A 22052-nucleotide genomic window follows, 5' to 3' on the forward strand; every position below is an offset into this window, starting at 1 on the left:
TTGTGGGAAAAATATGAAAACTGAGAAAATTCATATGTTTGCATTTATTATCGCTTGTGCCACTATAGGAATACATGTGCCTATAGTAGCACTATTTCTAATTTCTGTTCCTATAGTAGCACTAGCATCACGGCGTTGGCAAAATACTAATCAAAACCGTATTTTCACAAAGCTTTTATATTTTTCCTTCAAAGTGTGGATCAAAAGCTTTCGTTTGATGTAAAAAAAGTACTTAATTCATTAATTATTTCGTATAATAAAAAATACTTTCTCTCAGTAGTGCTACTATAGGAACAATAGGTTAACTATAGGCGCAAGGGAGCTCAAATTTTAAGCAAAACTAATTATTTCGATCATTTTTAGAACAAAATCAAGCTGTGTATCAATGGTACTTAAATAAATAGCTCCTGACCTTCATGTCAAAAAATATTTTGAAAAGATTCATAGCAAAACGGCCGTAAAAAGCCACTAGTGCGACTATAGGGGACTGTCCACTAAGGGAACACTGACCCTATGTGAATATAAAAATAAATCATTTATCTTGTCGCGGACTGGTTTCAATACCAATAGAAAATATTTATATTTCTGTGAGTTCTCAATTTGCTCTCCATGATAACAGAAACAGTTTTAAATCTGCTGTGTAAATTATCTTTAACTGATAGCAAAAATAGTATTCAATTTGATTCAATGGGAACATTTTTCTGCTAAAGTGAGTGGTCAAAATACAACATATCAACTCTGTTATAAAATGTTTTAATAGAATATATAGATCTACGGTCATCTACCTCCATTCCTTCAGCATGATGATTTCTTTCCAAATTAATTGTTGGACATTAAAATTCAGCTCAAACGTAAAAACACAATTCCTTTTGACCGAACAATCATGACATTTGCTCACAGTGCAGCGAAAACAATACAATCAAAGGAATCGTTGTTTACGCCGAGCATCGCGACACATTGATGCGCACAAGCTTTTTTCTCTCAGTACGACGGATTGAACTTTGTTTACATTCTCAATTATACGCAGTCGTTGTGGAAATAATTTCGTGAATTATAGAACTTTTACGGCGAGCGATTGGAATTTAGTCACACAGGGGGGCGAAGAAACTTGTATCATAAAGTGGTGTGCTGGTGTCGATCGCTAAGCATTTCTCTCAAATCGTGTTCGTGCATGCGATTTCGGTGAAAAAGTGCAAAGTGAATAATAGGGTCCTAAAAATGAATGTTAAATGAAAGCTTGTTTTTATTTAATAACACGAAAAAGCATGTAACTGCAACTACTTTAGCAATTTTTCTCGCTCAAATATCGACTATATCACATTTAAACTTCAATGTCGGATTTTCAAATCTTTAGCAACAAACACAATAACTTAATTAATCCATTATTTTTATTTTCTTTTTTTTTCGATCACGCACTTTTGAAGCACAACCGTCTTCAAACACATCTTTCTTCAAACTGATTTTCCGTTCCCATTCATAGAGCTCAGGTATCCTTTTTCTCCCTCACTCATTCTTTCATTCTACCCGTTCTTCTCGTCTCTCGTCGGGAAGCGTCCGATCATCCTTTGCAAAAGTTCGCTTGGGTTTACATCGATCCGTTATAGATGATGGAGTTGGATTTCCGTGCGTTTATTTTGCTCATTCTCTATTGCAATGTTTACACTGATGTAAATATTCATTCGAATTTCGATAATTTAATAAAACAACTTTCCTTACAATAAATCTTATTCCCTACATCTTCCTCCTCCTCTACTCTTCAATTATAACTTACACAATTTAACGCAAAATCAAGTGTTTATTGATACAAATCTTTTTTTATAGCAAATACTTAATAAAATAAACAAAAATAAACAAACTTTTTTAATTTATGTACATTTGAATAGACTGTTCTTTGCAATACCAAAACAATATTAAAGCATATCTATTAACCAATGATAAACAACAATAGCAATAAAAAATAAGTTATTATGAAACTAAGGTGACGCTTATCCTGTAAATAGAAAGAGTGTGTAAATATTATTGTTTTCAAGGAAATAAACACCAACATGAATAATAATATGACAACAAAACAAAAAATTGTCAATATCCACCAATTATCTAAAACACAAAATACTCTTACAACTGATCACTCAAATCTTAACTCTATAACATGACTATTACTGAAACTGAATATACCCACTCGGATAGAGCTTATCAGGATTCAGAAGATTCCAGATTATTCCAACAACTGTTAATACGAACTTACAAAACATGACAATTACTATATTTGATCATACACATCCGCTCCATAAAAATCGATCTAGCAAAAAATCATAAACATTCCTACAACTGTGAAGACAATGTCATTTACAAGTTTCAATTATCAAAATGCTACCGTAACCAAATCTGATCATACGCGGACTAACTTATCAGGCTCCAAGATAATCGATCAATCAGCAAAATTCAAAAATTATCGCAACAACTTTTAAAAAACATTTTATCAAAAACTATTTTTATTATATCATATCCATTATTAATTCTGATCAAACTCTGTCAAATGAAGCTTACCAGGCTCCAGAATAATCCATCGAATTATAAAATCAGAAAATACTACTACAACTGCCAAGTCAATTTCATTTACAAACTTCAACTTTCCTACCATGACTTTAACTGAATCTGAGCATTCTCTCTTGGATGGAGCTTATCAGGCTCCAGAAGAATCGACCGAACAATATAATCAGAAAACATTCCTTCAACTGCCAAGTCAATTTCATTGACAAATTTGTACTCTTCAATCATGACTATTACTGAGTCTGCACATTCTCTCGGATAGAGCTTATCAGGCTCCAGAAGAATCTATCGAACAATCAAATCAGAAAATACTACTACAACTGCCAAGTCAATTTCATTTACAAACTTCAACTTTCCAACCATGACTTTTACTAAATCTGCACATTCTCTCTCGGATGGAGCTTATCAGGCTCCAGAAGAATCCACCGAACAATAAATTCTGAAAATATTCCTACAACTGCCAATTCAATTTCATTGACAAATTTCTACTCTTCAACCATGACTATTACTGAGACTGCACATTCTCTCGGATAGAGCATATCAGGCTCCAGGGGAATCTATCGAACAATAAAATCAGAAAATACTACTACAACTGCCAAGTCAATTTCATTTATAAACTTCAACTTTCCAACCATGACTTTTACTGAATCTGCACATTCTCTCTCGGATGGAGCTTATCAGGCTCCAGAAGAATCCATCGAACAATAGAATCAGAAAATACGACTACAACTGCCAAGTCAATTTCATTAAAAATTTCAACTTTCCAACCATGACTTTAACTGAATCTGCACATTCTCTCTTGGATGGAGCTTATCAGGCTCCAGAAGAATCCACCGAACAATTAATTCAGAAAATATTCCTACAACTGCCAATTCAATTTCATTGACAAATTTCTAATCTTCAACCATGACTATTACTGAGTCCGTACATCTCTCTCTTGGATGGAGCGTATCAGGCTCCAGAAGAATCTATCGAACAATAAAATCTGAAAATACTACTACAACTGCCAAGTCAATTTCATTTACAAACTTCAACTTTCCAACAATGACTTTTACTGAATCTGCACATTCTCTCTCGGATGGAGCTTATCAGGCTCCAGAAGAATCCATCGAACAATAGAATCAGAAAATACTACTACAATTGCCAAGTCAATTTCATTTAAAATTTCAACTTTCCAACCATGACTTTTACTGAATCTGCACATTCTCTCTTGGATGGAGCTTATCAGGATCCAGAAGAATCCACCGAACAATAAAATCAGAAAATATTCCTACAACTGCCAATTCAATTTCATTGACAAATTTCTACTCTTCAACCATGACTATTACTGAGTCCGTACATTCTCTCGGAAAGAGCTTATCAGGCTCCAGGAGAATCTATCGAACAATCAAATCAGAAAATACTACTACAACTGCCAAGTCAATTTAATTTACAAACTTCAACTTTTCAACCATGACTTTTACTGAATCTGCACATTCTCTCTCGGATGGAGCTTATCAGGCTCCAGAAGAATCCATCGAACAATAGAATCAGAAAATACTACTACAACTGCCAAGTGAATTTCAGTAAAAATTTCAACTTTCCAACCATGACTTTAACTGAATCTGCACATTCTCTCTTGGATGGAGCTTATCAGGCTCCAGAAGTATCCACCGAACAATAAATTCAGAAAATATTCCTACAACTGCCAATTCAATTTCATTGACAAATTTCTACTCTTCAACCATGACTATTACTGAGTCTGCACATTCTCTCGGATAGAGCATATCAGGCTCCAGGGGAATCTATCGAACAATAAAATCAGAAAATACTACTACAACTGCCAAGTCAATTTCATTTACAAACTTCAACTTTCCTACCATGACTTTTACTGAATCTGCACATTCTCTCTTGGATGAAGCTTATCAGGCTCCAGAAGAATCGACCGAACAATAAAATCAGAAAATATTCCTACAACTGCCAAGCAAATATAATTGACAAATTTGTACTCTTCAATCATGACTATTACTGAGTCTGCACATTCTCTCGGATAGAGCTTATCAGGCTCCAGGAGAATCTATCGAACAATCAAATCAGAAAATACTACTACAACTGCCAAGTCAATTTCATTTATAAACTTCAACTTTCCAACCATGACTTTTACTGAATCTGCACATTCTCTCTCGGATGGAGCTTATCAGGCTCCAGAAGAATCCATCGAACGATAGAATCAGAAAATACGACTACAACTGCCAAGTCAATTTCATTAAAAATTTCAACTTTCCAACCATGACTTTAACTGAATTTGCACATTCTCTCTTGGATGGAGCTTATCAGGCTCCAGAAGAATCCACCGAACAATTAATTCAGAAAATATTCCTACAACTGCCAATTCAATTTCATTGACAAATTTCTACTTTTCAACCATGACTATTACTGAGTCCGTACATCTCTCTCTCGGATGGAGCTTATCAGGCTGCAGAAGAATCTATCGAACAATAAAATCTGAAAATACTACTACAACTGCCAAGTCAATTTCATTTACAAACTTCAACTTTCCAACAATGACTTTTACTGAATCTGCACATTCTCTCCCGGATGGAGCTTATCAGGCTCCAGAAGAATCCACCGAACAATAAAATCAGAAAATATTCCTACAACTGCCAATTCAATTTCATTGACAAATTTGTACTCTTCAACCATGACTATTACTGAGTCCGTACATTCTCTCGGAAAGAGCTTATCAGGCTCCAGAAGAATCCATCGAACAATAAAATCAGAAAATACTACTACAACTGCCAAGTCAATTTCATTTACAAACTTCAACTTTCCAACAATGACTTTTACTGAATCTGCACATTCTCTCTCGGATGGAGCTTATCAGGCTCCAGAAGAATCCACCGAACAATAAAATCAGAAAATATTCCTACAACTGCCAATTCAATTTCACTGACAAATTTCTACTCTTCAACCATGACTATTACTGAGTCCGTACATTCTCTCGGATAGAGCTTATCAGGCTCCAGGAGAATCTATCGAACAATCAAATCAGAAAATACTACTACAACTGCCAAGTCAATTTCATTTATAAACTTCAACTTTCCAACCATGACTTTTACTAAATCTGCACATTCTCTCTCGGATGGAGCTTAACAGGCTCCAGAAGAATCCACCGAACAATATAATCAGAAAATATTCCTACAACTGCCAATTCAATTTCACTGACAAATTTCTACTCTTCAACCATGACTATTACTGAGTCCGTACATTCTCTCGGATAGAGCTTATCAGGCTCCAGAAGAATCCATCGAACAATAAAATCTGAAAATATTCCTACAACTGCCAAGTCAATTTCAATTATAAACTTCAACTTTCCAACAATGACTTTTACTGAATCTGCACATTCTCTCTCGGATGGAGCTTATCAGGCTCCAGAAGAATCCATCGAACAATAGAATCAGAAAATACTACTACAACTGCCAAGTCAATTTCATTTATAAACTTCAACTTTCCAACAATTACTTTTACTGAATCTGCACATTCTCTCTCGGATGGAGCTTATCAGGCTCCAGAAGAATCCAGCGAACAATAGAATCAGAAAATACTACTACAACTGCCAAGTCAATTTCATTTATAAACTTCAACTTTCCAACAATGACTTTTACTGAATCTGCACATTCTCTCTCGGATGGAGCTTATCAGGCTCCAGAAGAATCCATCGAACAATAAAATCAGAAAATACTACTACAACTGCCAAGTAAATTTCATTTACAAACTTCAACTTTCCAACCATGACTTTTACTGAATCTGCACATTCTCTCTTGGATGGAGCTTATCAGGCTCCAGAAGAATCCATCGAACAACAAAATCAGAAAATACTGCTACAACTGCCAATTCAATTTCATTGACAAATTTCTACTCTTCAACCATGACTATTACTGAGTCCGTACATTCTCTCGGATAGAGCTTATCAGGCTCCAGGAGAATCTATCGAACAATCAAATCAGAAAATATTCTTACAACTTACAAGTCAATTTCATTGACAAATTTCAACTTTCCAACCATGACTTTTTACCGAATCTGCACAATGAAGTGACGACCAACTTTCTTGGAATAAGGCTTCAAAGTTGGATTTCTTGACCCAACCGGGTCCAGTGCTCAGCTTGGACACACTGACCAACTCTGTTCTAGAGTTGGATTTGCCTTCCTCTCGATCCAACCGGATCTACGTCCAATGAAGCGACGACCAACTTTCTTGAAATAAGGCTTCAAAGTTGGATTTCTTGACCCAACCGGGTCCAGTGCTCAGCTTGGACACACTGACCAACTCTGTTCTAGAGTTGGATTTGCCTTCCTCTTGATCCAACCGGATCTACGTCCAATGAAGCGACGACCAACTTTCTTGAAATAAGGCTTCAAAGTTGGATTTCTTGACCCAACCGGGTCCAGTGCTCAGCTTGGACACACTGACCAACTCTGTTCTAGAGTTGGATTTGCCTTCCTCTTGATCCAACCGGATCTACGTCCAATGAAGCGACGACCAACTTTCTTGAAATAAGGCTTCAAAGTTGGATTTCTTGACCCAACCGGGTCCAGTGCTCAGCTTGGACACACTGACCAACTCTGTTCTAGAGTTGGATTTGCCTTCCTCTTGATCCAACCGGATCTACGTCCAATGAAGTGACGACCAACTTTCTTGAAATAAGGCTTCAAAGTTGGATTTCTTGACCCAACCGGGTCCAGTGCTCAGCTTGGACACACTGACCAACTCTGTTCTAGAGTTGGATTTGCCTTCCTCTTGATCCAACCGGATCTACGTCCAATGAAGCGACGACCAACTTTCTTGAAATAAGGCTTCAAAGTTGGATTTCTTGACCCAACCGGGTCCAGTGCTCAGCTTGGACACACTGATCAACTCCGAGTTAGAGTTGGATTTGCCTTACATTACATTCATTCGAATCCATTTCCTTTTAACAAAATGTTTGACATATTTTTCTTTTCAAAATTTTCGTACGTTTTTTTTCTCATCAATCGTGGCCGATTTGTGCTTTTGTTTATTGTTTCTAAGACAAATAAACATGTGTGCTATAAATATTTCATAAAGGTTATTTCCTTAATGTTCAGGTATTGAGAGTTCATTTTAGTCGTATCAGATGCATCGGATTTGTGTTTTAATTGTGAACAATGATCGATTTTGCTTTTGTTAATTATAATTTGAATTAGAATTAGATAGCGCCATCGTAGCCATGTGTGTTTGACAAACTGCAATGCTGTCACAATGTTAAATCCCATATACAGTGGCGCCTTTGTTTTGATGCGGTGAGCACTTGCAAAAACTATTTTCAATGATCCATTACAATTTTTGTGACTAACTACACAAAATGTAACTTGAATCCAATAATCTGTACCAAACTGTTCATTAAAAACTATAATTTTACCAGGAAAATAAATACATACACAACGTTTCGCATAAATTTAATTCATTTTCACAACATCTCCCAATGGTAGTTAACCTCCAAGCCAAGAAATAATACGAACAAATTTAGCTTTTTGCATGCCGCCATCCGTGAGACGCTAGCTGTAAATCGATGACTAAATAGATTACGAAATTACCATTCAGATCTGAATAAACAATTATATTTTCACAAACACTAGGTACCTTAATTTCAGACAGTTTTTCATTACTTAATCGAAAGATCACATAATTCTATGTATAACATAATTTAATTACGCCTCAATCTCTTTATTGTGATTATAAATGATTGGAAAAAAAATCAATAAAACTCATTTGCTCAGATATCTTTGCACATATTTCTTAAACTGAGAAAAGATATCTTTTTTTTTCAACGGCGTTACCAAATTTTATTTACCATTATGTAATCAAATTTACCTCTTTTTTTGCATCGCACCGCCTCGCTGTACGCCATCAATTACAATTCTGTAACTAACCACACACAATGTAACTTGAATCCAACCATTTGTAGCAAACTGTTAATCAAAAGCGTATATTTTCACCAGTAAAATAAATACATACGCATCAATACAGCTAACGTTTCGCATAAATTCAATTCATATCCAAAATATCCAACTGATAGTCATTCACCAAGCCAAAGAATTAATACGAACAAATTTACCTTGTTGCATGCCGCCATCCAGAAGATGCTAGCTGTGAATCGATTTTAAACTAAATAGATCACGAATTTACCATTCGGATATGAATAAACCTTTCTATTTTCCCAACACAACCTTCATTAACACTACCGACTGTGCCATTGTCGGATTTTCAAATCTTTAGCAACAAACACAATAACTTAATTAATCCATTATTTTTATTTTCTTTTTTTTCGATCACGCACTTTTGAAGCACAACCGTCTTCAAACACATCTTTCTTCAAACTGATTTTCCGTTCCCATTCATAGAGCTCAGGTATCCTTTTTCTCCCTCACTCATTCTTTCATTCTACCCGTTCTTCTCGTCTCTCGTCGGGAAGCGTCCGATCATCCTTTGCAAAAGTTCGCTTGGGTTTACATCGATCCGTTATAGATGATGGAGTTGGATTTCCGTGCGTTTATTTTGCTCATTCTCTATTGCAATGTTTACACTGATGTAAATATTCATTCGAATTTCGATAATTTAATAAAACAACTTTCCTTACAATAAATCTTATTCCCTACATTCAATTTAAAAATTGGGTCCATAAATGAACCTTGACACTTAAGATCATGTTTTTCTTTCACTCAGTCGACAAAAACACCACATGGGTCTTAGTTTTAGCACTGGGGTTGTTCCTATCTGACATTTCGAAAGGAACACGCAAAACAAAATACACCCAAAAATTTGAGTTTAAGCCAAGGGGTGTGACAAAATCTAAAAAAAAACAATTTGTTTTGGACTCAAACAAACAAAAAACATCAAAAAAAATGAGTAAACATGTGTTTTTGACCAAAACTTAGGCGTTTGGCACTAAAATTAGGACAGGGCTTTAGGACCCTATTGAACTGAAGTTATTTATCTAAATAAAGTAGTTTTTTTTTTAATTTTTGGTGTACAAGTGTACGAGCCATAAAAGCATTCACAAAATTACACTTGGAAAATGAATCTAGTTTGAATGTCCGCTGTAGTGGAACATTTTAAGTTTGATACGACGAATATTAGCTCTTACGACGAAGTAGAACGAAACCCTATACCGTCCATTGCAAATCATATAATTAAAGATGATTCAATTTATTGTGCGATATTAATATGGACAACGAATGCTTCAATAAATGTTGGCCTAATTCTTTCCACAATCTCCGTATTGTTTTGTTGAGCGTTGCTTATTAGCCTACCTTTCAGTAACACATTTGTAAGAGGAACGTATAATTGAAAAAAGATTCTCAATGAAGTCAGTTCGTTGGATAAAATTTGCTTTGTTTAACTCCTTGCTTATAAAACCTAAAAGAAAGTCAAAACGTTAAAAATGAATAAAAATATTTTCTCGCCTGAAACACAAAATATAAAAAAATTAACATTGAATAAGTTGTTAACTATGAACTGAATCACAAAGCTTGCTTCGATTGAACTAAAAACAAATTATAGTGTAGGCAATAAATGTCAGAAGAGGGTGATTCAAAATTTATAGCAAATTAGCGTAATATCCAGGAAGGGTTTTATGAGAATTTGGGTATTATTTCTATTTGGTTGGTTTGCTGAATATGAAAATCATATCACGCGTTTGATCGTATAAAAACAAGACTGAAAATCATTCCTTGTACCACATAAATGGTTTAACAAATGTTATTCTAGGTATTTGCTATCTGTTCCAGAATTGAAAAATGTACAAAAGGACTGAATAAAAGTTTTTTTTTCAATTTCACGTTTAAACACTGCGAATAATTGACGTTTTTGACTACCCTTGTGGGGTAACTCGCAACAGCAATTTCAATCTCAACTGCAATATGTTTTCTGTCGCTTGTCATCAAAACAAATGAAAAAGCTAAACTGAACCTTATTTTGTAAAATTACATTAAAATTTTTGCACCTCAACCAATTAGTTACACGTTTGGTTCAAAATATTAGAAGAAGTTAAATGAATTGCATTATTATTGGAATTTATTATTTTTTCTTCGTGAAAACTATGATTAATTTGAAAAATTCATTTCAAATTTAAGTAGATGCGATTCCAAGACATGCTATCAATATATAAAACGGCTTTCCACCAGTCATCCAGTTTCGCAATTTGCTAGAATTTCCACATGAACATACAATACAAAATCAATTGATTTATTATTCGGATAGGTTAAATACTCATAACTCAATCAATGATAATGAGTTTTCAAGTATGATACTTTGTTTCTGTCTATAATCATGCCTATAGAGCATGAAATATGCATATTTTCAGCCTCTCCTGATCCCATTAAACTAAACTAGAATACAATAAATACCGCAAGGTATTCTTTAGGTGGCAATTACGATACCAAATTGTATTTGGTTCATCTGAGTCCTTAAATCTATCAAAGCTTTGGACTTGAAAAGTGTTTCAAGTTATTCCGTTTGACGGTACTTATTTATTTCACAAACAACTGGTTTATGTTGAATTCAATGCCAGAACATGAAAAAATGTTATACAAGTTCCTGTAGACTTATATTGTTGTTTGTCATGTTTATTTGTCTTTTCCATTATTTCTGTACTTTAATGCATACAATCTAACCCAGCTTCTCTATTAACATTTTCCATTTTCTACAGTGATGTCAAATAGTAGTTTGTAAAACCGCCCACCCACGGGGTAAGAACGACCACCACGATTTTCGTACACAATTTTGCAAAAAAAATATATCAGTTCCCTGTGATTCTAAAAAGTATAATGTTTTATGAATTCTACATTGATAAACGTGGATATTGAATCATTTTTAGGGTTAATTATTTCAAAAAACTTAAATATATACTTATTAGTACCTTGAAACACCCATATTTTGGTAAAATTTTGCGGATTTGGCTTGTATTTTTTACAAAATTGATTTCATTTCACTTGAACAGTAATGTACAACGTAGTTACAACTTTTAAAATGGTTTACACAGTTATTTGGTATAAATCAGGGGTGGCGGTCTTACCCCGTCAACAGTGGTCGGTTTTACCCCGCTTGCGCAATTTTCACAACTATGGCCTTATTTCAAAGCTTAATATCTACAATTCATATTTCACTTCACCGAAGCATATTTCACATTTCTGTTAAAGCATGGACGGGTAATTTGTTATGTTTTTCCAAAAAAATCCCTTCCGAAATCCTTAAGTGAGCATCTGTTAAATTTAGATCAAATTCACTATCGACAAGCAGAAACTTTGTTTTTGACATTTGTTTTGAAAAATTTGATGTAAAATCACACTAAATGCTCCGGAATGTCAAAAATCTTGTGTTCATGGAAAGTGCTTGATGAACTTTTAAGAAAATTGCCATTTTCATGCCAAACTGAAGGTGGTCCGTCTTAGCCCGGCGGGCGCTCTTACCCCGTCTTCCCCTACAAAGTGTTCAACAAGTTCGAATACAACTTTTCGTTATTGTGTAGGTGTGTGTGTACCATGTGCAAACTGTGTATTGGTTTTGGTATCACCTTTAGCCTCGTATATAGCGGAGTTTGGGGCAAGTGTACCATAGGGACAAGTGTGCCATACGGACAAGTGTGCCATAGGGACAAGTGTGCCACCAAAGACAAATTAAATACCCCCATGTCCCTTGCAGTTGTTCAAAATTTTATGGCTCATAAGGTAATCTAGAATGCCGTTCAAAGTGTACTGCGATCTGTCAAACTTGGGTACCTTTTGCACTACCGAGGGACCAATTGCAGTACTAGAAGTGGTACCCAATCTGAGCCCGAGTGTGACGGACCTGGTGCCACCCCTGCTTTTCATAAGAACTACAATATATATTTTCTCTTTGAGCTTAACAATATATTCCCTTATAGTTCACAATACAATGATCAAAATATGATGAAAATTGATCTATTTCTCCCGTATTTACATCGTCTTGTGCAAAGACAACCAAATTTGAATATTTGTTTATAAGTTTTCGTTGTTTCTAAATAGCATGGTGAAAGGTAAATCATTAACTGATTTTTCTAACGTACTGTACATCGTGAAACTATTCAAATGTGTAAGTTATTGTGGTATTTGAACGAAAAAAGTATTTAGTTTTACATACGAAATCCAGTTTGGTTGAAATGTATACTTATTGGGGCAAGTGTGCCACCTATTTGGTAATCAAAATTGTTGGAGTGAAATTTATGGGCTTCGTAGCCGCGCGGTTAGTGTAACCGAGGCATTTAACCGCATCGTGCTAAGGAGTGTGGGTTCGATTCCCGCCTCAGGCCGAAAACTTTTCGAGAGGAATGTTTTCCGACTGTGCCATTGGGCGTTGCATGCTAGTCCGTTGTCTAGTGTGGTGCTTCCTTCAAAGGGCGAATAGCCCACTGGAAGCATTAACGTGTTGTGTCTTTTTTTAAATTTATGAAAATGTAAACATCATCAACAAAATCATAACAATAAACCAAAATGAGGCACCAGTAGTAGTTTCTGAAGTATAGTAGGGTAATAACTGACAGTTTTGCCTCCCAAAGCGATTTTTTCTCAAAATATTCAATGATAACCTGTTTTTCGGCTTAGTATGTACCGTTTTACATATATACATCAATATTTTACCGTTGTTTAGTGCTGATCTAGTTTAATATTATATAAATTCGCCGTTATATAAGGGTAATACACATATTGTATTGAATGGAGACAAAAATAACCATTTTAGTTATTCAAATTAGGTAATAGGGAGCTACGCATGTTTTGAACCTTGTTATAAAGCATCTCCTTATTACGGTAAATTTTAAATTATTTTTTAAATTATCGATTATCGTCTGCTTTGTAATATAACTTTGTAATAGTAAATAAAGAAAATTTCATTACAAGTAGAATTACATGCGATGTTCATTCGGTGACCGTCTTGCCCCATATGGGTGTAACACTTTCCCCATAGTGAGCATAAGCATGAGCATGAGCATGATTGACCGCCCGCAGTTGCTACTCCGTTATTGTTAGAACTGCTGTACTTACACAGGGAATCAACAGATGCTACTCAGGATCAGTAGCATCTTCAATGTGTAAGTACTGGTGCTCTCATTATTATAACAAACAATACCGGCACCGGCTGCGTCCGAGTGCAGGTCAATTTGGGAATGGGAGGGAAATGTTGACGTGTTACTTGCTTTATGGAAGCCGAGGAGTCCTCTGCACTTCCACAAAAAACACTGGGGGTTTGGATATGGGAAAGGATTCGTTTTGGTAAACGATAAAGAAATAATTAGAAATGAATACGTGAACATATACACGAATGATCGATACCGATAGCGCGGTTACTATGCGAACCGGACACGATACGAATTCCGTCGCTCACCCACAAAGGAGCATGCAACAGATTCAACGGATCAAACACTACTGACGCGTCGATTCTTTTTTTTTTTTTCACCCGCACACTTTGTTTTCGTTTTTTTTTTCTTCCGAAAAAACGCGAACCGGACACCATTGATCTGGATTCCGTCGCTCGCCCTCAAAGGAGCATGCAACAGATTCAATGGTTCAAACAATACTCGGGTGTCACACTTGCCCCATAGTGTCGAAAAATAGGTTATTTTGGATGATATTTGAGAAGCTCCAAAACTAATACTTCTTGAAATTATTTGCTTTTTAAATGGCACAGTGGTTATGAAAGTTAGAGAACAATTTGCTTAAGGTGGCACACTTGCCCCAGATTCCGCTAAGCTAGTCGACGCGCATGATGTCAACTTGCTGTCATTTGTTGTTAGTTTACTGCGCACGATGAAATAGTACCGCGACGTCGTAGTAAAGTTCGGCAGTTCGAGACCTCTACGGGAAGGATCATTACGACTTTCAACAGGACGGCGCACCGGCCCACACGGCGAATATCGCCCAAGCGTGGTATCGAGAGAATTTGACTGATTTTATCGACAAGATTTTGTGGCCTCCCAGCTCCCCGAACATCAATCCCCTGGACTTCAATGTAGCTATGGTGGTACAAGCTCGCTCAGCAGAGCGAACATCAAGTGAGCACTATGGGCAAATTTAAGAAGCTCATTTCCAAGATCTGGGACGAGATGCCGATGGACCAGGAGCGTGCGGCGTGCGATTCTTTTGAGAAACGTCAAAGCACAGCTTATACGCCCTAAGGGTTCTCAATAAACATTGGTTCAATAGTAATTGATATGAAATAGAAATAATATCTTGTGCTTCAATTTTTTTAAACGTTTTTAAAGTGCATTAGAACTTATTGAACACCCTGTAGAACAAAAATCATTAAAACAGAATGCAGAAATAATAAGATTTTCTTCCAGAATAAACTTTCAAAGTTACCCCGTTTCACGGTACCTACATTGCATCCACTCAACATGATAATAAAGTTTCGGGGGATGTTTCAACGGTTTACCATTCCTTGGAAAAAAGTGTTCTTCTTGTCTGGTACAGAGATAGCACAAGTTTTTTTTATAGTTAATGTCTTACCGCATAAAGGTTTGATTTCGAATCCCTTTGGGTAGAGTAGAAGGTATACGAGCCTTAACGGCACCCTCAACGGGAGCTTAAGCGCCTGGTGAGATTCCGTCGCCATCCGTCTTGGCCCTTCGTTCAGTCCCTGCTGGCTGTGGCTGAAATTGTGGTCGACGGATTGGGTTAATGAACCACACACCATGCCATCGCAATGCCAGCTTTTAGATCATACCGACCGTAAAAAAGGACCACTGTAACCTTGAGACTCGAGGGAAAATGGGCACCGTAAAACAGGGTTACAATTACGACTTTCATAAAAAGTATAAATGTCGACCAACTGATGCACTAAAAAAAATAATGTGATTCGCAATGCTCGTATATCATATATTGATTTCAATATTCATTCAACGATCAATGGATTTAATCCAGTGATTTATGTTACACCGTTTTACGGTATGTAATTTTATTCTTCATTGATACTATGAAGAAGGGTTTTCCTTTCATTACAATCGTAGGTTTCTATACGTTTGAAATTTCCATAGTCTGACGTGGAACACATTAGTGAAAGAGGACACGGCAATAATGGATTTAAACGGTCATTTTCGGCATTGAGGGATTCCTAGCGGAAAGTGTAATGGATATATTGAAATCGATAGGCAATGTCGAATCGATTAAATGCAATAATGGATTTATTTTAGGACTGATGCTGCAAGGAATCTGAATATTTTTTGGCATAACGTCCCCACTTGGACAGCCTGCTTCTCAGTTTAGTGTTCTCATGAGCAATCCCACAGTTATTAACTGAGAGCTGTTTGCCAAATTTGCCATTTTCGCAGTCGTATTTCGTGTGGCAGGTCGACCGGGAGTCGAACGCAGACATCTTCAACATGGCTTTGCTTTGTAGCCGTGGATTCTAACCACTAGGCTAAGGAAGGCCCCACTGTACTGTATCTACCATTTATTTTGAACTAGAATTTGTATTCTTTGACAAATACACGTATTTCGACCTCAACTTCAAGGTCGTCTTCAGTGTCGTGTACAGTCTTACAGTTGTTGTCGAAATACATTTATCTGTCAAATGATACACATTCTCGATGGAATTGAATGGCATAGTACTAAATTTGATTTTTCGTTTACTTATTTTCTTAAAGAATCACCAAAAAATGGAATAAAATACACACTGAAAACGAAATTTGACATACAGTATAATACTTACCTCTTAATTAGATCCACAAACACGTGTTTACTGCAATCAATAGTCAACAATAAATTTCGCAGAGAAATACTTCACTTTGTCCAATGCTTCCGATTAAATTCAACAGTTTATTTTCTCCCACGCACTGGAATGTTTTCCCACCCACGCGTGCATCAACTCAACAAGGGTATAATCCAATCTATTTCCCCTTCTATTTTCCGCTTCTCCCGGAAAAATGGAACAAGCTGCCAACAGCACTCTCTTCTAGTTAACACGCCACACGGTGCTTCAACTGCCGCGATTGTCTTCTGCGCTAATTTATCGAATTTTACAATTTTCACAGTTTTCAATTATTTTCCCCTCGGCGCACTGACGACATCTCGCCTTGTTTGTCACAAACACACTCTGTGGAGCTCGCTGTACTTGTTTAGCAACGTTATGCCGCGCCACCGCCTTGGTGGTCACACAAAGTAGAACGAACAAGTTTTCCCCCACCACCCAGAAGGACCCCATCAGCTTCTTCGTTGTCTTTTTCGAGGGCCAGGGACGACAATGGATCCATATTTGTTCGTGGCTGTGTGCCTCGCGGCGGTCAAAAGTGGAAACGAGTTACCAGGGGACAGGTTGGTTCTTTGCCCACTTTCTCCTTTGACCCTGCGTCTGTGCTCTGGGGTCAATGTGACACCAGAGGATTTTGAAGGGTTGTCACTTTTTAAGTGAACCGATTTGTATTTTTTCCTACGTCAGTTTGTTTGTCCGTATTTTTTTTTCAGTTATCTGTAAGAATATTTTTAAGATTAATTTTCTTGAAAAAGTACGTTGTCTGTGACTTGGGGTCATGTTGGCCCCGAATTCAAAACGCGATAACTTAACGAAATCAGAACGAAGTTTCGAGTTTTCAACTAGCCCGGAAACAAAAATATAAAAAATATGAAAAAATCAAACAGGGAAATAGTGCGGCGTGGAGTTTTGAAGTTTCAAAATAAACCTTTAGAGCGGTATTCCTCGTGAATTTTCTTCTATGAATTCCCTTTATTATTGCACCCTGACAAAATCTTGAATTTTCGTTGACGAGTTTCACTGCATAATACCCAAAATCGCTAAACGCTGAATTTTCTCAAAAATCTTTAATAGATTTTCTCCAGATATTCATCAACGAATTTCTTTATATTATTCTTGATTTTTTTTCAATACTTACACACGAAGTTCTCTAGGATTTACTTCAGGAATTTTGCCAAGAAAAAAAACTTCAATCAGTCATCCAAGAATTCCTAACAATATCTATCCAAGTTTATCTTTTAGGTGACTTCAGCAAGTCTGTACAGGACATTTCTTCGAAAATGCTCCATACAATATATTGCCAAACATTTTGATAAGCCTCCAAAAATTGTGTCAGTGATCCTTCCAGAAAAGTTTGCAGACATTCTTACTGGCCTTCTTATTTACAAAAGCAACTACTCTAGCAAATTTCCTCTAGCGCTTCCTATGAGAATCACTCAGGAATACTCCAGAAATTTTCAATGTTACCCAAAAAAAATCGTATTCTCATACCAATTAGTCCAGGGGTTCTTCCAGAAATTATGTAAGTTTACTTAGCCCTTTAATACCCAAATTTTTATTTCCGGTCTAAATATCATGTTTTGTTATAAAAAAATCGATCTAAACACGTTTTGGGCAATGGATCATTTTTAATAGCGAATTTATGAATTTTGATTTTTGTAATTTTTATTTTTGAGCATCCCTATCCTTTTTTCATTTTTTCTTGAAGCCTTTTCTGGTTACTGATTTTTGGCAATAGTTAATATTTAAGTTTTTACAATACTTTAGAAAATATTATTTTTTTCTGGAACATTTTTTATTTTCCGTGTTAATAACGGAAAAACAGACTTGAAGTTATTTAAACACTACCAGGCTTCTGTGATAAGTGGATTGTAGAAAAATATAAAAGGATTTTTTGTATTACACTTTTAATGAACCCCAGGCATTTGTAGGTTATAAAAAATACAACTTTTCGAACATTTTTTTCAGAAATAGAAAAATTTTAAAAGGTCATAAGAATCGTTCCTTATGGCGTGTTATAATCCAAGATTTAAACCAAAAATAAAATCATGTTGAGCTACGAAAATACACACAATACACACAAAATTCCGAGGAGACAGGTTTGGGTATTAGAGGGTTAATTATACGCCTTGAAATTCTTTATAAGAAGTCTTCTGGCATTCCTCCATGAAGTCTTTGGGAATTCCTCAGATAATTAACAATTAATGTGTACTTCCGTATTTTTAAGTTTTTAGGCATTCCTTCTAGGATTTGTCAGAGATTTTCTCAAAGGCATTAAAGCATACAATTCTTCAACATGTAACAATCTCTTAAGAAACTCTCTATAGCTATTCTAATAGTTTTTTTTTCAATTAATGCTCATAATACTAACCACTGATAGAACGATTTTTTGATGGACTATGTGTACTTGGTCCACTCTGACTGAACTAAACATCACCGTTCAGTGAGTTGGTTCACTCTAACTGAACAATTTCTAGGAAAATAATAATCATTTAATGCTTCAATGGTCAAACTGGGTGCATATCTCTAAGATAAGCAGCTTATCAAGACCCTACGACACCAGTGTTGTAAATTCTTCAATAATCCATATCGTCAATACCGAAATCAGTGGCATTACGATAGCTTGAAAATTAAGGTATTGCAGGGTCATTACATTGAAGACCAGAAATATTCAAATATGTATTCAGTCAGAGTGGACCAAGTGAAAATCTTGAATACCGACCAAAATGTACTGGTCCAATAAGCGAGTTCTAGCACATTTCATACATGCACCATAGAACTGCCATAAACTTCTATCGGGCTCAGCAATTGACTCAAAAATGCAATAATCGATCAGTTTAGTGCTTTTCAACACAATTTCAATTTCGCAATTTCTGACCACCCATCCAAATATGGTAGATGATCAAACATCAAAATCAAATGCATCGAATCAAGTATTATTTATAAATTTCTATTGATGGATAAGTAGAAGAATCATTCGATAACGAAAAATCTGACAAATATCTTGAAATGTTTTTCATTTCCACGCATTTCTCAGTGCGCTGATCATTTTCACTATTATGGTAAAAAGCACTTGGTCCTCTCTGACTGCACACTTTTATGGATTTTTGTTGATCATCCAAAGTAAATTTATTACATATCTCTCGCAATTTACAGCATTCATCAAAACTGGTCAAAGTGAAACGGAGGCAAGGTAATTTCGCATCTAATGAGAGAATAATCCAATTTTCCCAAGTTTTGTACTTGGTTCCCTCTGACTTAACGCCGACCATTTATGAAAAAAAAAACTGAAAATCAAGAATATCAAAAAATATTCTCCGGATAATCGACTTTAAAATTCCGGATAATCGAATCCCGGATATTCGAGTCTCCGGATAATCGAGTCCGACCGAATCGATCCGATAATCGAGTATTTCAAAAAAACAAAAACTTGGGTAATTTCTTTGGAATTGTCTGAAAGAACCTAAATACTTATTTTACTTAAATGATTTTTTGGAAAAAGCTGCGTAAAAACTATTGATTCAAAAGTTACTTCTTCACCTTCGCCTTAGCATTACGTCCCCACTGGGACAGAGCCTGTTCTCATGAGCACTTCCACAGTTATTAACTAAGAGCTTTCTTTGTCAAAGTTGCCATTTTCGCATTCGTATATCGTGTGGCAGGTACGATGAAACTCTATACCCAGAGAAGTCAAGGAAATTTCCATTACGAAAAGATCCTGGACCGACCGGGATTCAAACCTAGACACCTTTAGCATGGCTTTGCTTTGTAGCCGCGGACTCTAACCACTCGGCTAAGGAAGGCCCCTTCAAAAGTTACAGATAGGTTGAATTTTGACCAAAAAATGCTCCAAAACAAAAAGTGATGTAGCAAATTAACTACACTTAATATCGTTTTGCTATCTTCAGCGCATTTGGTCCTTATCACTCAATGAACAAATGCGCTGAAGGGACTAAGATTATTCGACACGTAGTTTTTTTGTCATACCACTTTGTGGTGTTGGTGCATTTTTTTTTTCCAAAATTCAATCTATCTGTAACTTTTTAATCAATAATTTTCACATAACTTTTTCAATAGTTCTTTTCATTAAACTCCCAAAAGTATAACTTGAAATTACTCAAACCACTTCTATGAACTACTGCTGGTATTCTTGTCCAATACTTACTACATATAGTCGTTATGTTTCCTGAACGTCAAACCTAGAGTCGGAAGTAGTGCGCTATATGGTACATTAGATGCCCTATACAGCGCACTACTTCCGATATTAGGATTAACGTACAGGAAAAGCAGCGCTAGTAAATAAAACACGGAAGACGCTATTCGATTTAGTGCCAGAATGAGTATAAATTATTTCAAGAGAACCTTTAAAGATCTATGGGATTAATACGAAAAATTCAAAACAAACTTCTTCATATTTTTTCTTAGATTTCACAAGAAGCAGAAATAATTGCAAACATCTTTATTAAATTTAGGGGAGGGATTATTAGAGTATGTTTAAAACTACTAATTGAACTTTAACACTTCACTTTTTGCAAAAATCCGTAATCCGGGGGCATATTGATCACTATTTAAAAACGTGTTGTTATTCTATCATCTGGAATTCAAATATTGTAAAAAAAAATTCGACAAAATTAGTACTTCATTGATTTCTATCAATTTATGTTATCTATATTTTACGAAATAATATTTAACATTTCATAAAATACGTTTTAATATCAAAAATATAAAATGACACATTGGGGCAAAATTGATCAACAAATAAAAGAGTAGATTTTAGAATAAAAATTTCCCTATCTACTAAATTATGATCTCCAGAATCTGAACCTGACGTCGAAATTCTTACAAGTTGAATATTTTCTAATTTTATTGATTGAACCTTGAAAATCTGCATAATACGCTTATATGAAGGCAATTTCTCTTGAAGTTAGCACGTTATTAGAGAATGAACAGTTTTATGAGCAAAATACTATACTTTTTATGCCATACAATTTCAGAAATGAGTTCAGTACACACTTAGATTAAATTACTGGGGTCGGTAAAATTTTACTGGGGTTTGGAACTACCGAAAAAGTCAGTAAAATGAAAACTGTTGCCACGCGTAATTGAAAAGCAAATTTCACCATGTTTTATTTTTTATCGATATATGATATAAAAAGAAAGCTCTCTGCAAAATTTCAGTAAAAAATCTCTGTTTTTTGATTTCTGACATTTTTTTTTTAGTTTACTGACTTTTTCGGTAGTTCCAAAACCCAGTTATTTTTACCGAACAGATTGAGTGTGTAGTTCACACTTGAGCTTACACAGCATTTTCAACACTCAAATCTTGACCCCAGATTACGGTACAATAGTTTCTGCAAGAATTATTCTTAAGATTACTCAAACTTACTTTCAGCAGTTTTTGTATAAAGTTTTTCTAAGAATATCCCCAGAAATTCTAGCTCAATAATTCTTGAGAAATTATGGAACAATCCTTAGAGATGTTCTTTGTGATATCAATGATTTTTTTTTTTTTTTTTTGAAGGAATGCTTGAATTCATTTTATAGAGGATCTTTCGAGACAATTCTGGCAGGAGGAAAAAAAATACGGAATCTTTGTCATGAATGTATTGAAAATCCCCAATCTTTAATCAATAAGGTGTGGCCCATTTAGAATTGGAACATTCAAAAATTGTAATAATTTACATATAGTTCAACAAAAATGAATTCTGCTTTAACTCAAATGTTGCATTGCTTGTAAGCTTCAAAA

At 35.5% G+C, this 22052-nt stretch overlaps 1 protein-coding gene across 4 annotated transcripts in view; it reads right to left on the reverse strand.

The window, feature by feature from the left end:
• LOC5575962 (sodium channel protein 60E) overlaps nt 1–22052 on the reverse strand; it is a 798459-nt gene that overhangs the window by 771676 nt on the left and 4731 nt on the right. For all 4 annotated transcript variants that reach the window (XM_021841568.1, XM_021841570.1, XM_021841569.1 and 1 more), the window contains exon 2: nt 16268–17023. The gene's annotated coding sequence lies outside the window, so the exon portion shown is untranslated. The remainder of the gene's footprint in view (nt 1–16267; nt 17024–22052) is intronic.

The sequence above is a fragment of the Aedes aegypti genome, chromosome 2 (assembly GCF_002204515.2).
Source record: "Aedes aegypti strain LVP_AGWG chromosome 2, AaegL5.0 Primary Assembly, whole genome shotgun sequence".
Lineage (NCBI taxonomy): Eukaryota > Metazoa > Arthropoda > Insecta > Diptera > Culicidae > Aedes > Aedes aegypti.